The 16,033-nt window shown below is 43.6% G+C and overlaps 1 protein-coding gene across 6 annotated transcripts in view; it reads right to left on the minus strand.

The window, feature by feature from the left end:
* LOC309663865 (carboxyl-terminal PDZ ligand of neuronal nitric oxide synthase protein) overlaps nucleotides 1–16,033 on the minus strand; it is a 302,668-nt gene that overhangs the window by 129,182 nt on the left and 157,453 nt on the right. The gene's annotated exons all lie outside the window — the stretch shown is intronic.

Genomic DNA, 16,033 nt, shown 5'->3' on the forward strand with positions numbered 1-16,033 from the left:
CACAGCAACGGAAGGTCATGAGAGAGGAAATCAGAGAATGTAGATAGCTCAGAGCAATTCATTGCCTACCCTGTAAAAACAAATCTTCATCAGCAAATAACTCACATTGAATTCCCTCTCCTGGGCCAGCTACCTGGGTCTCTCAGCAAGAAACAGTAAAAGGAGCTGAGGGAGAAAAAAGAACTGTTTGGGGACGGGTCTAGGGTGCTGACTTCAGTCTGGCCAGGGCCAGCTGGAACAGACAAGCACAGGAAAGATGTAGATCCCAGCTTCCGGAGAAAGGGCCATTGTAAATAAAAGCTGTCGGAGATGGGGAAAAGATGGATCAATCTATAATACAAACTCTGGGAGCCACCTCAAAATAAAATGCTCTTCAAGGTCATCTTGAGTCCTTCCCAGTACTTTAGAACAGCCTGACAGATGCTAATTAACCCTCCTGATTCCACAGCCCCAAGGGAGATGTAAATATGTTTAACTGATGAGCATATTCAATCTGTACTATTCCTGGAGTTCTAACAGCTCTCTAAAGGGCCTTTTGAAGAAAAGCATTTTGACAGCATCATAATATGTCCGAATTGAAATGGATCACAAAGGGCCTCTCCGGAGAGGAAGCAGGAATAGGGGCTTGGACGAAGATCTGGCATCTATCAGCTGTGCGAGGCCAGGGAAGTTACTCAAGCCTTCTAAGCCTCAGTCTCTCTACCTGCAAAAGGAGGACGACATCGCCCACTCTACGGATTGTGTCGGTTAAAAGCCCAGCCCTGTGCCCTGTTTATAGTGGTCTACAGTTGTAATTTCTGTAAACAGTGCTACACTATACAGTACTGCAACAAAAGTAACATATAATTTAGAACAGACTATCCTCACATCCTTTCTCCTTTGTCACCGCTCACCAATCCCAGCCTCTCATGACATGCCAGCCACTGCAGAAAACACATCCATGTAGATTCTCAAGGCCTCATATTCCTTACTGTAAAATGACCAACATGTTTGCCTATTACCAGTCAGTCAGCAAGGCAGTGGTGGAGCCAGCTTGCCAACCCTGCCTCCCAAGTTCAAGTTTCTCATGCTCCTCATCGTTCTACCAGCCCCACTGCTTTCCCCTCAGGCATTCTCAGCTCTGTACATTATTGCCTACTCCTACATGCTCACTTCCCTAGAGCTCACCTCAAAATCTTTGGCCTTGGCTAGGGTTCCAAGTGCCCTCAACTTTAATTTTCATCTGCGACTCTCATTAACAAGCTGCATACTTCCTCTTCAGGGTCCAAACAAAAGGCTCTAAGGAAGCAGACCTAGGGAGGTTTCTCTACGCTCCCGGGAAGCTTATGAAATCTTAATGAGAAGACGGCCCATCAACCTAAACGTGTTCAGATTATTTTCAAGCGAAAATTAGAAACACTTTGTTAGGGTCAGCATGGTGCGTGCAGGGGTCGGGAGCGAGGGAGGGGGAGGCGTCAGCCACATGGGGTGATGGTAACGTTCATGTTCACCCATTCCTACACACGATGACACATGTAATTCCCAACCAGTGGCACCCTCCTGAGCTGTTCTGGGGCTCCAGAAGTCCTAGCCCTATGAGGTCCTGACTTAAAAAAAAGTTAGAGTCAATGATATAAAATATCTCATCAAAAACCCCTATTAGAAAAATAAATCGTTCTTAACTTGGTTTAGCCAAGTTGGCCAAAATCACATGGCTCCAGAATCCACGAATCCTACCTCCCCTTTCCTCCTCAACCACTAAGTAGCCTCTACAGGAGCCGACATTAACTCCCCAAGACAGGAATTATCATTTCCTGTGATACATACAGCATATGTCTGCTTCTTATTTTCTGGATTCATGAATTTAAAAAGATAAACCTTCAACCAAACTACTTGTCTGTGTCAGCAAAAAACTTTTTTTTTTTTCAAGTGGCTTGGGAAATGAAAATCAACAGATAATCAAAAGAAAAAAGCCCACAAGATTAGTCTGTTCTGGTGGGAAAACTGCAACTTTCTCACACTATTATAGCCACAAAGGTGGTAACATTTCCTCAGATCTCAGCATCTCAAGAGTCGAGGGAGAAGCAGGGGAATCCAAGATTATGGGAAATGCCTAAACTTTCACTTATCTTATTGACCAGAACTTGATAGGGTAATTGTTAATTTTGGTTTTCTAAGAATGCAAAGTGTCTTGTTTGCTGTTGTGTGGTTTTAATTTTTCTCTGATAGTTCATAATGGTGATAGGGCAAAATATCAGTTTTTCCCAAATCAGTAACTGCCCTCAGCTTCAGCCATGAGAAACAGGCTTTGCTAATCTGAGGGTTCAATCAGTACATATTTATTTGGGCCAATTAAGTGTCATATGTACTGGGTGCTATAGAACAGTCCATCAGAACTTTCTAGAATAATGGAAATGTTCTTTATCTGTGCTTATACACTAGACTACTAGTAAGCACTTGAAATGTGGCTAGTGCAACTGAGGAACTGAACTCTACTTTAAACGTAAATTCTCACATGTGTCCAATGGCTATTGAATTGAATAGCACAGCTACAGGGGATACCCAGACATGAGAAAACATGGTCCCTGAACGCAGAATCATGTTCCATCCGGAGGAACAAGTCAAGGACAGAAGAAAAGCTAACTCATAAGTACAAGGTAGTAAGTAAAGTTGCCCTTCAACTCTTCACTTTCTCTATGCAAAAGCCCCTGTTGATCAGGTGTCAGTACAACCATCACTTTTTCAGGGAAGTGTCTCCAATGGGTCAAATCCCTATATCATGCACACTAATCATACCATGGACCCTCTCCTTTAGCAGATCTTAGCTGAATGTTCATGCTCTTGTGTAATTATCTAATTAGCCCGTGATTCTCTTTTCTGTCAACTTCATTAGGGCACAGACCATGTCTATTTTTTTCTCACTACTATGTCCCAAACTCCAACACAATATGTGCACATAGTAGGTTTCAAATTAACGTGTTGAACTGAATGAACGATTGAGCTCCTGAATGTGAAAATGATCTATAAAATATGAAGCACAATGGCAACGTTTGTGATTGTTACTTGGTGTGGTTGATGACAAGAGAATTAATGCTCTTAGCTGCTGGAAACCATTCTGCTTTCATTTAAGTAACAAAACTGCTGAATTTGAAGGACACCACAAGGAAAGGGACTCTTACAAGCTATCCCACAGTGCCCTATTTCAGTATTCTCTTCATGACCATGTCAAAATATCCAGCTCATCTGTGTTCAGATGTAGTATTGCTTTATTCTGATCCATTGCTGGTCACTGTGGGAGCCTTGGTTGAGTCATTTGGCCTTTTAAAAAGCAAGAGGCCTATTGGCTAAATCTGCTGGGTATCTGGTGCTGGACCATAGACAATGCATTCTGGCCATGGGTTAGGCTGAGAAAAGCACTCCAGGTCCCACCAACCCCCACCTTTGCCTGAATCCAACTCTATACCCAAAGTGCCATGGGCATCAGGAGCCAAAGGAAACTGCAGTGGCCAAGGCCCGGGAGAGCTTGCTCCCCCATGCTGATACATTCAAGGGAACAAAGACCTTCCAAGTTGCACTGAGCTGGTCTGAAGATGGAAGGTCTTTATGCAGGTTTCCAAGGAGATGACTCAGATGCTGTTACCATAGAAACTGTTGCTACCATCTATTGTCCATCACCCCTTAACAGAAAGCCGGAGGGGGGGGGGTGGCTGTTGATGGAGAAGGAAACAAGAAGAGTTGGATTTAAGTCAAGATAAAAAAAACCATTGAGGTGGGTCCCCTAAAGACTTCTATGGTGCATATAACAAAACCTCCAATCTCCAAAGGAAATGAATTAGGGACATGAGTGTTTATGGTTTGTTGTTATTTGTGTTGATAGAGTTGGAGTGAGTAAAGTGGCACGTAAGAATGACCTCTACCCATTTGCTGGGCCTTGTCACCTAGGAGCTCTAGAGAAAACACTCGAGTGTGAGGGTCATCAGCAATGTCCAGGCCATAACCCCTGAAGCTGCAGGACCATAAGGAAACTGATGTAAGCTGTCCCCTCCTTTCTTTCCTGCTGAAAACTTTTTTTCAGGTAGAAGAGGAGTATATTAGAAGTCCCTCTGATTTTTGCCATTATCTCATAATATCCACTACCAATAAAGTGTTAATTTTTTTAATCTAATGAGAGCAGCTTATGGGAAGAGTAGAATAGTTCCATAAGTAACAAACACATAGAAATGCACATAGGTAATAAAAGACATACTGGACTTGGCATCAAGTCTGAAGATCAGAATTTAAAGGTCAGTCTCATCACTTATTATACGCATGACCTCAGGCACTTAACTGCTTGAGTCTCAATTACCTCTTTTATTTCACGGGAATCGTTACTGCCAGTCTACTTCCTACGGTACAAAGCCTTATGAAGGAATTACGCTATCTGTGCCGAGAACCATGATGTTGGTTACCTAACATGCCATACCCATATTAGCAAAAGACTTTTAACTTCAATTACTCCAGGCAGGACTGTTATAAATCCTTTTGTGTTATTCAACTTTCTGTTTGGAAAACAGTTGGTACCCAACCAATTAATATGACATTAAAATTATGGATGATAAGATGGAATATGTCTCCACAGCCTTCTTTTTATTTTCTTATCTAGGCCCGGAGACTATATGCAGGCATCAAGTCTGACAATTAGACCTAACTTTTTCCCAAAGTAGCCTTGGAAAGTTAAATTTCAATTGGGAATAAGATGCTGAAGTTATAGGAGGAGCTCTCTGGAGTAGACAGAAAGTAGAAACTGTTTGGGGAAAAAAAAAAAAACAAAAAAAAAGGGGCTTCCCTGGTGGCGCAGTGGTTGAGAGTCTGCCTGCCAATGCAGGGGACACGGGTTCGAGCCCTGGTCTGGGAAGATCCCACATGCCGCGGAGCAACCAGGCCCGTGAGCCACAACTACTGAGCCTGCGCGTCTGGAGCCTGTGCTCCGCAACAAGGGAGGCCGCGATAGTGAGAGGCCCGCGCACCGCGATGAAGAGTGGCCCCCGCTCGCCACAACTAGAGAAAGCCCTCGCACAGAAACGAAGACCTAACACAGCCAAAAATAAATAAATAACCCCCCCCCCAAAAAACCCAAAATTAAAAAAAAAAGGGATCTGGCAGGTACATTGTCAAACCTGAAACATCTAATTAGGGTAGAGAATGGGAGTTGGGAGAGATCTGGAGTCTGGACATAGAAACAAGAACAGAAATTATATACTGCTGCTACCCCAATCTAAAAAGTCTTCACATTTTTCACACCCTTTATTAAGAAAACAAAAAGTTTGTAATCCATCTTACAAAGTAAGCACTTGCAAAGCTGCCAGGTAGGACCTGCAGTCTGCCATATCTGCTCCAGGAAAGGTGACTCAGGCCTGGGCATTCCCGAAGCCAGACAAAGGAGGTATTCAGGCACAAACAGATGGAGCAAAGAAAATGAAATTCAGTTCCTCTAGTGCTGCAGAAGTTCCTTATTTATGTTTTTCTTTCAAATAACACTGCTGTGCATTGTTGGGATACTACTAGATCAGGAGCATTTCTCTTGAGGTATCAGACAGGAGGGAAAGAGAGAGGCAAGGAAAGCAAATGCTTTTACAATCATGGCACTGGCTAATCCTACATGCAATACAGTGCAATAGAAATACTGATTTAAGGGCCAGGAAATCTGGGTTCTTCTCCTAGCTCTGTCACTAACTAGTTGTGTAACCTCAGGCAAAGCACCAAAACTCTCAAAGTCCCAAATTTCTCATCTGTAAAAAGCAAGGGCTGACCTAAATTACCTCTAAGTTCTCCAGTTGCAAAGAAATATAACCCTCCGACCATTTATCCAAAACCACACACAACTTGGAGCAGTCATGAAAATGTCATTATGCTTTCCATACTTAAGGAATTTAACAAGATGGTGACAAAGGTTTGTTTAAGGGAACAGTCCCTGAGAACGTTTCTCATTAAAAAGGATGGGTATCACAATGTTCATTGTAGCACTATTTACAATAGCCAGGACATGGAAGCAACCTAAGTGTCCGTCAACAGATGAATGGATAAAGAAGATGTGGTACATATATACAATGGAATATTACTCAGCCATAAAAAGAAATGAAACTGAGTTATTTGTAGTGAAGTGGACGGACCTAGACTCTGTCATACAGAGTGAAGTAAGTCAGAAAGAGAAAAACAAATATCACATATATATATGGAATCTTAAAAAAAAATGGTTATGAAAAACCTAAGGGCATGACAGGAATAAAGATGCAGATGTAGCGAATGGACTTGAGGACACGGGGAGAGGGAAGGGTAAGCTGGGACGAAGTGAGAGAGTGGCATGGACATATATACACTACCAAATGTAAAATAGATAGCTAGTGGGAAGCAGCCGCATAGCACAGCTCAGTGCTTTGTGACCACCTAGAGGGGAAGGATAGGGAGGGTGGGAGGGAGATGCAACAGGGAGGAGATATGGGGATATATGTATATGTATAGCTGATTCACTTTGCTATAAAGCAGAAACTAACACACCATTGTAAAGCAATTATACTCCAATAAAGATGTTAAAAAAATAATAATAATCCATAGGGCAAAGAAGAAATCACAAGGGGAATTAGAAAACACTTTTGTCTGAATGAAGAAGAAAACTTAATGCAACAAAGTTGTGGGAGGCTGCTAAAGCAGTGATTAAAGGGAATTTTTTTTACCTTTAAGTGCTCATACTTAAAAAGACCAAAAAACCTCACATCAGTGATCTAAGCCAGGAATTGGTAAACTTTAAAAATAAATGACCAGATAGTAAACATTTTGGGCTATGTGGATCATATATGGTCTCTGTTAAATGATTTTTGGTTTTTTAACAACCTTTTAAGATATAAAAACCATTCTTAGCTCAGAGGGTGTATAAAAGTAGGCCATGAGCTGTAACTTGCCAACCTCTGACCTACGCTATTGCCTTAAGAAACTAGAAAAAAATAAGCAAATTAAAGTAAGCAGAAAAGAGGCGAAATAAAAAGTGAAATAGAAAAGTAAAAAAGAAAATCAATAAGATAAAATGTTTATTTGAAGTGATCAATAAAATTGTAAACCTCTAGCCAACAGGAAAAAGACTCAAATTACCGTATGTAGAAGGAAGAAACCTGACTTCAGATCCTGTAAACACTAAAAAGATAATAAAGGAATCTTATGAACAACAACAACAAAAAAGGATGGGTATCAACTGCCGACCTCAGCAGGGGCTCCACTCAGAGATGGGAAGGCGAGATGGGCTTCTAGCACCTACCAGCAGAGTTCAGATGTTCCCAGAACAGAACCCACCCCACTGAGCTGGATCATTCTATCTTCCCTTCCACCCCAACTCACTGGACTTCAGTGATATAAACATGAACTCAGGCGCAAGCATGACTTTCACAGCAGAGCAGGTGAAAACACTTCCAGGGCCAATCTGCCTAGCAGATGCAGTTTCCAACTCAAAAGTGAGATAGTGCCAGTGGTACAGCGTCTCTGAAAATCCTGACAGACCTCTGATAGGAGGAAAGTCACCTCCTAATGGGACCCTGGGATTCACCTCAGTGAAACAACAGGCTCACTGCAGGCCCAGACAACACAAATCCTGAAACCCAATCAAGTTTCTGCCACTCACACACCCTTTGGGGGGGAAGAAGGTCCTTCACCAATTCTTACAACAGATGTTCTGCAGGTTAAATGAGTTTGCAAATTGCTCCTAAGGGTCCCTGCAAGAATAAACAGCTAACATCTCGGGCAGCCCAGGAATAAAGTTCTTTCATTTCAAACCGACAAAAACTTATAAACATTAATTAAGCAAGAAGATCTACCAGGAAAAACCTGCCTCTCAAAATCCCAAGAGCTTCCCACAGATATTCCTGGTGAAAGCATCATGATTTCCACCATAACTGATGGTTAAGAAGAGGAGCAAGGTCGATTCTGGTCAAGGAAGAGCTTTTGCTCTTCTAGCAACTGAAAGGAGGCTTTGAAGTCTTTTTCCAATAGGATAAAAGCTCTTTTTCCAACAGGATAAGGTCAACAGTTGGGACACACTATTAACCACTGTCATCTCTCCTCTCTGTTTTTCTTCTGTGAAGAGAAAGGAAGGCTTCCTACATGCATACCTACAGGAAAAGGGGAAAGCAAAGGCGAGACACAATGTAGAAGTGAATACCTTGGTCTCTGATAGGAAATGTTCTCAGGCCGTAGCCCATACCTATTGCCGCTCAATATCACCTACCTCATTTGCTTCCAACTAACCCAGAGCTTGATGGAACCATGAGAAGCATGCTTCTCTCTTCCAGTTGCAGCCCTTACTCATTTTAGTCCCCTGTCTAGCACCGGAATCACTCAACAGACAAGCCTGAGGCAAAGCCACTGCAGAGACTTTTGCAAACAGTTTAACTAATCAGGACATCAGACCTAAAGCAGAGAGTACTATTCGTTACCAGCCTAAAGACTGAGTGCAGTAGACGCCAATAGTGACGACCGTAACTTCTAGTTAATCAGGCCCCTGCATTGCCTGCTGTGTGCGTGGTGTGTGTATGTGTGTATGGATGGGGGAATGTCAGATCAAACTCAAAGCAGCATGTAAAATCAAGTCTTCCTTATTAAATTGCTCATTTCACTTTTTCTCTTCTACTTTTGCCTATCCCTTCCTTCACAAGGACCAGTTAGCAATAAAAGCTGAAAGGTAGCTGGATGTTTTATGTTCAGTGCTGAACCAGAAGATTTAAGCAATTTCTCCTCTCAGGATTTGAGCCCAATTTCCTCTGGGTGCCCTGAGGTGCCTCTCCTCTCAGTTCTTAGAGGCTGACTATCCCAGTGGCTATTTCTATACAACAACTTACAACATCTATAACATAACCACTTTTTAATTTTGCTCACACTTCTACGGGTCAGAAACGTGGGAGAGGCTGGACAGTTCTCACTGCATGGGTTCTCATGCAGTTACAGTAAGAAGTTGGCGAGAGCTGCAGTCATCTGAAGGTCAGATGAGGCTGGGCGTCCAAGATGGCTCACTCACAAAGCTGGCAGCTGGTGCTGGCTGTCGACTGGGAGCTCAGCTGGAGCTGTCGACCTGAGTGCCCACACGTGGCCTTTCCACTGTGGCTGTATCAGCCTAGCTGGACTTCTTACTTGGGAGCTGGTTTCCCTCAGAGTGAGGGATAGTTGTCTGGCCCTTTTTGGGACCTAGCCTCAGAAGTCCCACAACGTCAGAAGTCACATACTTCCGCTGCATTCTATGAGCTATAAGTGAGTCCCTAAGGTCAGCCCAGACACAAGGAAAGTAGTCATAGATCTCATCTCTCAATGGCATGAGGGTCAAAGAATTTTCAGGCATGTTTTAAAATCCCCACACTGACCTGTTTTAAAATCCCCATCTGCTTGAGGTCAGGAAATGTGCCTTGTTCACTACTGTATCTCTCACACACAGCAGAGTAGCTGGCATATAATAGATGCTCAATAAATAGATGTTGAATGAATGAATGAATGAACAAAAGAACAAATCAGCTTCCAGAGTGGGTATCTAATTCTTAAGAGAAAAAGTTATTTCCTTCCTCTGTGCCTCATTTTTTTTCCCCCACTGCTATAGCAGGGATACAAATTCAACTTTCATGGGATTGTGTTAATAAATGAGATAATTTATGAGGGAGGATTTTCATTTTCCCAGAGTTGCTGGAAAAGACTAGAAAAGGCACCACGTGACTAGTCTCTCATTGCTCACAGAGCTGCAGTGCACACCCCCGTGTCAAGGTTAACATCTGTCACCCTCTCTCGACGGGCTTCCCTTCCCTCCTCTGCGCAATCTTTAGAGGCCGGTCTCCATCTCCAGTTCTTCCCAGAGAGGCAGTGTGGGGATTAAGAACCTGAAGCCTGACTGCAAATCCTGTCTCTCCCTTTCTGCAGTGTAGCCTTGGACACGTTACTCAGTCTTTCTCTGTCTCATTTGCATCTGCAAAATGAGGATAATAATAATACCTACCTCATACAGTTGTCGTGAGGATTATATGAGTCACTATGCATTGAGTGCTCAGGTCACCTAGCGTATAACAAGTGCGATGCAAGTGTAATTAGCCGTAATTGTCACTCCAGCCTTCACCGATCTTCCTCTCCTCTGAACCCACAATAAACACCCTTCAGATTCCCCCAAATGCTGTGTTTTCTTGCACTTCTGTGCCTTCCACACGTAGCTTTCTCTTAAAAGGATTCATCTTCAAGCACTCACAGCAGCACATCCTGGCACATGCTAAGCACTATCTCAGTGTTGGTGATTATGCTGCTGCCTGGGATGCCCTTTCCCACCTTCCCTCTCTTCCCCTTGGCTGGCTAATTCCTAGTCATCTTTCAAGTCTCCTTTCAGACGTTACCCGCCAAGAAAGCTTCCCTTCCATCCTAAATCTAGGCCAAGTATCTTTCCAATCAAGGTCACTGCTGGTCCCCATGCGCCTTTCTGTGGACTGCAAAAAGGCTCCCCTTCTCCAAGGCAGCATGTGTCTAGAGGAGTGGAGCATGGTCTGAATTTCAGCCTCTACTCATTCCTTCAGCCAAGAGCCCTTGAGCAGCCCCACTCTGCCTCCACTGTGTACCCGCTGCATTTGTCATACTCCACTGTAATTAGCCCTTGACGTGTCTGTATCCTTTCAGCAGACTATAAACTTGGCAGGGCCATGATTGCTCCAACGGAAATCTCCAATATCTGTATACCACTCAGCACTTAATAGGTGCTCAGCAAATATTTGTTGAATAACTGAATGGACCATGAAGAAAGGACCATGTGCCTTGTATCCTTCCCTGGTGGCTGTTTATATCTTCCAGTATCCCAGTGTAAGCACAAAGCCACTCAATAACACAGGCAAAGCTTTATCATCACCCTTATGTCTGTAGTTTCTGTTGTTCTGAGTTGGGGGAAGAGAGAGGAAGGCTTCTAGACCCTTCCTTCCCAGGGACAGTGTAATTTACGCTCCAACTGGAAAGAGTGCTCTGCTGTAGGGCCCTCATGCAGGTGGCCTATGGCACCTCTGCAAATGCAGTCCTCCCTATTAAATGGCAAAGAGCTATTCTAGGGCCCAACTGAGCTTGCCCAGGCTTGGGCAGAATGTGTAAACCTTAAGTATTGGGTTGGCCAAAAAGTTCATTTGGGTTTTTCCGTAAGATGTTACAAGAAACCCAAACGAACTTTTTGGCCAACCCAACATTCCCCTGAATGGTTCAGAAGCCACTGGATGAGGGTGCTGCCCCAGCCGCTGCCCACAGGGCTGGAGGGCCGGAATCCTGAGGCTGGCGCCAGACAAGCAGGTGTGCCTCAACACACACCCACCTGTCGTGCAGCGCAGCAGGAAGCAGACTTGGGCCATTCCCAGAAGTTATGTGGCCCTGAATTTAGTAAGCTGGCAGTAGTTGTGGCTTATTGAAACAGAGCCACAATAAGGCAGTTTAACTTGGGCAGTTATGAGTTTCAATTAGTGTCTCTAGGGTGGTAGGTAGGTAAGTGAATGTGCCAGAAAGATGCAAAGCTGCCTGGTGGCAGGAACAGCACCAGTCGAGGCACCAGGAAGCCTGGTCAGAGCTCTGGCTCCACTTTACTGGGACAAGTCACCTTCCCTTTATATCTGTGTCCTTAGGTGTTGGTTGGCAAGGTAGTGGTCTTTATACTTCCTGGAATTATTTTGAAAATTAAATCAGATAAACATAAAAGCAATTCAGAAAGTTCTTCTTATCACTGAGTTGTATAATTCCTCTGCAATGTCACCCTAATTCTAAACTGTTTTTCCAGTTGGAATCCTCTCCTGCTGTCCTCGTCCTGCACAATGCTCTCTAGTAGCCCATTTATCTCAGCCAGTGATGTGTGACTCCTTTAGGTACATCCCCAGGTTCTTTGGGGGCAATGATCACCTTGGGTATTTTCTTGGGTCCTTATGGCTCACAGCATAGCACTTGACATATATATAGTAGGCTCACTGAATATTTGCTTAATTGGATATAAGCTCATGTGTGTATGTATACATACATACACATACATGTTCACCCTTCAAATCCTCAGAGGATCTGACAATTGGAATAGCAAAGAAATCCCTTTGGTCACAGGCACCAAAGGGCAGTGTTATTTTATGTCAAATTTCATTATACTCAAAATAGAGCAGATGCAGTCCACTGAGCTTTAGAAATATTTGACATGGGCTTCCCTGGTGGCGCAGTGGTTGAGAGTCTGCCTGCCAATGCAGGGGACACGGGTTCGAGCCCTGTTCCGGGAGGATCCCACATGCCGTGGAGCAATTGGGCCCGTGAGCCACAACTACTGAGCCTGCGCGTCTGGAGCCTGTGCTCCGCAACAAGAGAGGCCGCGACAGTGAGAGGCCCGCGCACAGCGATGAAGAGTGGCCCCCGCTCGCCGCAACTAGAGAAAGCCCTCACACAGAAACGAAGACCCAACACAGCCAAAAATAAATAAATAAATAAATAAATAAAGGCTTCAGTATTTCCAAGGATACAGTTTAAAAAATATATATTTGACATGTTAAAAGCCAATTCAACCCAATAACTGAGAAAAAAAGGAACTTGCAATAAGAGAATATGATCTATAGGTCACACTGCGGTTACCTCACAGGCACATTCCTTAGAGGAGCCTAATCTGCTCACCTGCAGCACTTGCCCACATCAGCAGGGGCCATCTAGGGCTCAGATCTGATTTGGCTTCAGTAACTTTCTTACAGTACAAGACTTCTTATCAACACAATCATGGCCAGTAAAAAGTGGTCTATTAATTAAAACAGATGTTAAAACCAAAGAATCGGGACGTCCCTGGTGGTGCAGTGGTTGAGAATCCACCTGCCAAGGCAGGGGGCACAGGTTCGAGCCCTGGTCCGGGAAGATCCCACATGCCACGGAGCAACGAACCCCGGGCGCCACAACTACTGAGCCTGTGCTCTAGAGCCCGTGAGCCACAACTACTGAGCCCGTGTGCCACAACTACTGAAGCCCACGAGCCTACAGCCTGTGCTCCACAACAAGAAAAGCCACCGCAATGACAAGCCCGCACACCGCAACAAAAAGTAGCCCCTGCTCACCACAACTAGAGAAAGCCCACGTGCATAAAAGACCCGACACAGCCAAAAATAAACTTATTTTTTAAAAAGTTCCACGATAAACATGTACTGTTTAAAAAAGAAAGCAAAGAATCATAGAAAATAATGTGCATACCTTAAACACTTCATTTTAATATAAACATATAAACTTATGTTTATTCATGGATATTTTGATTTAGATTGGAGATCTTACTCTCTAGATATGGGTCCACAGATTTCCCAAAGTTTTTCTCGCATAAATAATATATTGACTGATTTCTAGTTTTGCTTTCTTCCAAGTGGATTAAGAACTTAAAGACATTTGCTAAGTAAATGTAAAGGTTTCTGGATGCAGAAACCAGCTAAGGTTTTTAGCTTCCCTCCAACTTTTTTACTGTTATTTTCTTCATACCTAATTCATCGGCAACTTTTTTCTTCATTTTTTAAAATTTTTATTTCATACTGGAACATACTTGATTAACAATGTTGTGTTACTTTCAGATGTACAGCAAAGTGATTCAGTTATACATATACATGTATCTATTCTTTTTCAAATTCTTTCCCATTTAGGTTATTACAGAATATTAAGCAGAGCTCCCTGTGCTATACAGTAGGTCCTTGTTGGTTATCTGTTTTAAATATAATAGTGTGTATATGTCATTGGCAACTTCTTTTGCAGCAACTCATTTTTATACATTTTGTTCAAAACATTCAACTTAGTTTTATCAACACGGCAGTTTATAAAAATGTTAAACAGAGAAGAGTACCTAGTACATAGTAAGTGCTCACTGAATATTAGCTATTTTTTCCCATTCATATTTCATTTATGTAATGATTACATTACTCAATTACAAGAACAAATTTAGTTGGCACAAACAGGTATGGAAACTTACACAATTGGCTCTTAGCATGTAGTCGCCCAAATGGAGGGAGCAGAATCATGGTGGCATGTAAGACGATAGGAACATGAGCATGTAGCAGCAGTAGCCGTTAATATGTTTTGCAAAAGGAATGAAAACCAACAAGTAAGTTAAATGGAGGTCACCTGAGAGCTTCTTCTTTAAGTCCTTCAAGTCTCTTACCCTTGCCTATGGACGCCATCCCCAACCAGGGCCATGGGTAGAGTAGCACAGGCCATGACCTGCACAAAGGCACCCAACTGAGGAGGTAAGTGAGGGCTGAAGCCCACCCATGCTCCCCTCTCCAAGCATAGTGCTGTACCCACCCCAAAGAAGAGGCACCTTTCCCTAACTCTCACATCAATTCTCCCCCCTCCTGCCCCCACCCTGCCTCCCACCCTGTGTTCTCCTCACTCAAGCCCCTGCATTACTCAGAACACAATTAGGCAGGACTATAGGGTTACTGCACTGAAGCATATTGGAAATGAGGTCTTCATTAAAAACAACAGCACAGTCAAATAAAGAAATGTTTGCATATGAAATGTGATTAATTCTTCCAGGCCTGGCTCCCACTAATGGGGCAGGAGGACCAACTCAGACAGCAACACTGCGCGGAGCCTAGCTGTGTGCCTGGCCATGAGCTAAGTGCCTCATGTTCACTTTATTTCTGCCCTCAGACACGAGACTGAAAAGGATCCACCCTTCTGTATAAGACCAAAAATGACAGCAACATAACATTTTTTGCTTAGAGAGTGCACTTAAGTTTTTCAAAATACAAAGCTAAAACTTTTCCTGCAAAAATCTCCTTTTAAGTGTGATAGCTGATGAAGTGTTTGAACAGGTCCGTTTGAGTTGAGCATTCTTTTAATAATAAAGGACTTGATTATGCTTTAATTCTTTAGACCTCATTTTCATTCTTGTTAACTGTCAGTTGCCCGTGTTCAGACAGACGTAGTAGAGTTAATCCAAAATCATATGTGCTTTAAAATCTAGATTGAACAGCATCTTCACCAAACCAGGCACCCAGCTGAAAAAGGGAATTGTTTCCCAGGGGGCCTTAATGCCCATGTAAATCCCCGTGCAAAACAGGGAAACAGAGACAGAAAGTAAGTGACATTGGTAGAGGGCTGGAAAGCAAATCCAAATCTCTAGACCTGTAATCTCAGAGTCCGCACTGCCTTCCCAGGTTCCAATTTTACAGTTAAATGGCTTAGCAAGGGCTTTACTGTTTTGAAGTCAACATTAGAAGACGTTAGGTTCTACCAGCACAATCCTGGGCCCTTTGTCTCTAATGAGAATTTGCCCAATTAAAATGTCAACATCAGTCCTACCTGAGGGACCTCAGCTTTCAGCCTGAAGCTCTTGAAAAGATTTCATTAATTCAGGTGTTCCTCCTGCAAAGAGTCAAGAATCCTCTCCAGGAAAGGTGAGCTGGCCTCAGCTGTAACTGGGAAATGGTTTAAACTGGTTTAAATCGCCACCCTCTCAGCAGACACCAAGGTGAATTCAATAGAACATACATAGATTGCATTTCCACGAGGGCTAGGGGGCTAGCCAAGGCTCTGATGGGCACGCTATGATCAAAATGACACCACTTCCACTCTCAAGTAAGTAGCGATTCAGCTAGATGAGGCTGCCGTGCTGCCTAAGGGAGGTGGAGGGCTAGACAGATGAGCGAGGAGGCAGGACCCAAATGCAGAGGAGGCTGGAGAAACGAGGCCCGAAACCAGCCAGCCTCTCCTGCCATCAGAGGACCAGTCCGTGAGCTGTGGGGTTAGGGTTAGAAAGACTGTATCTCTAAGCAGTGAAAACAGAAAGGAGAATGCAGAAACAATGGACTCCCCCCAAAATCTGGAGTATTCTTTTCTAGAAGGCAAAGCGTGGAGAAAGGAGTCAGAGGGTCAGAACAGATTTGCCCCACCTCCTCGTAGCTTAGCAGGGCAGCGTACAGGGAAGTCTGTTTTAATAGCAGACAAAAGGACCCATGGGAGTAAAACGTTAGACCCACTAGTTACTCCCTGGGTATCCTTGGGCACACTGCTCAAGCTTGCAGCCTTTCAGCTGTGGAAATATGAATGGCAT

Source organism: Balaenoptera physalus, assembly GCF_965194825.1.
Source record: "Balaenoptera physalus genome assembly, chromosome: 1".
Taxonomy (NCBI): Eukaryota; Metazoa; Chordata; class Mammalia; order Artiodactyla; family Balaenopteridae; genus Balaenoptera; species Balaenoptera physalus.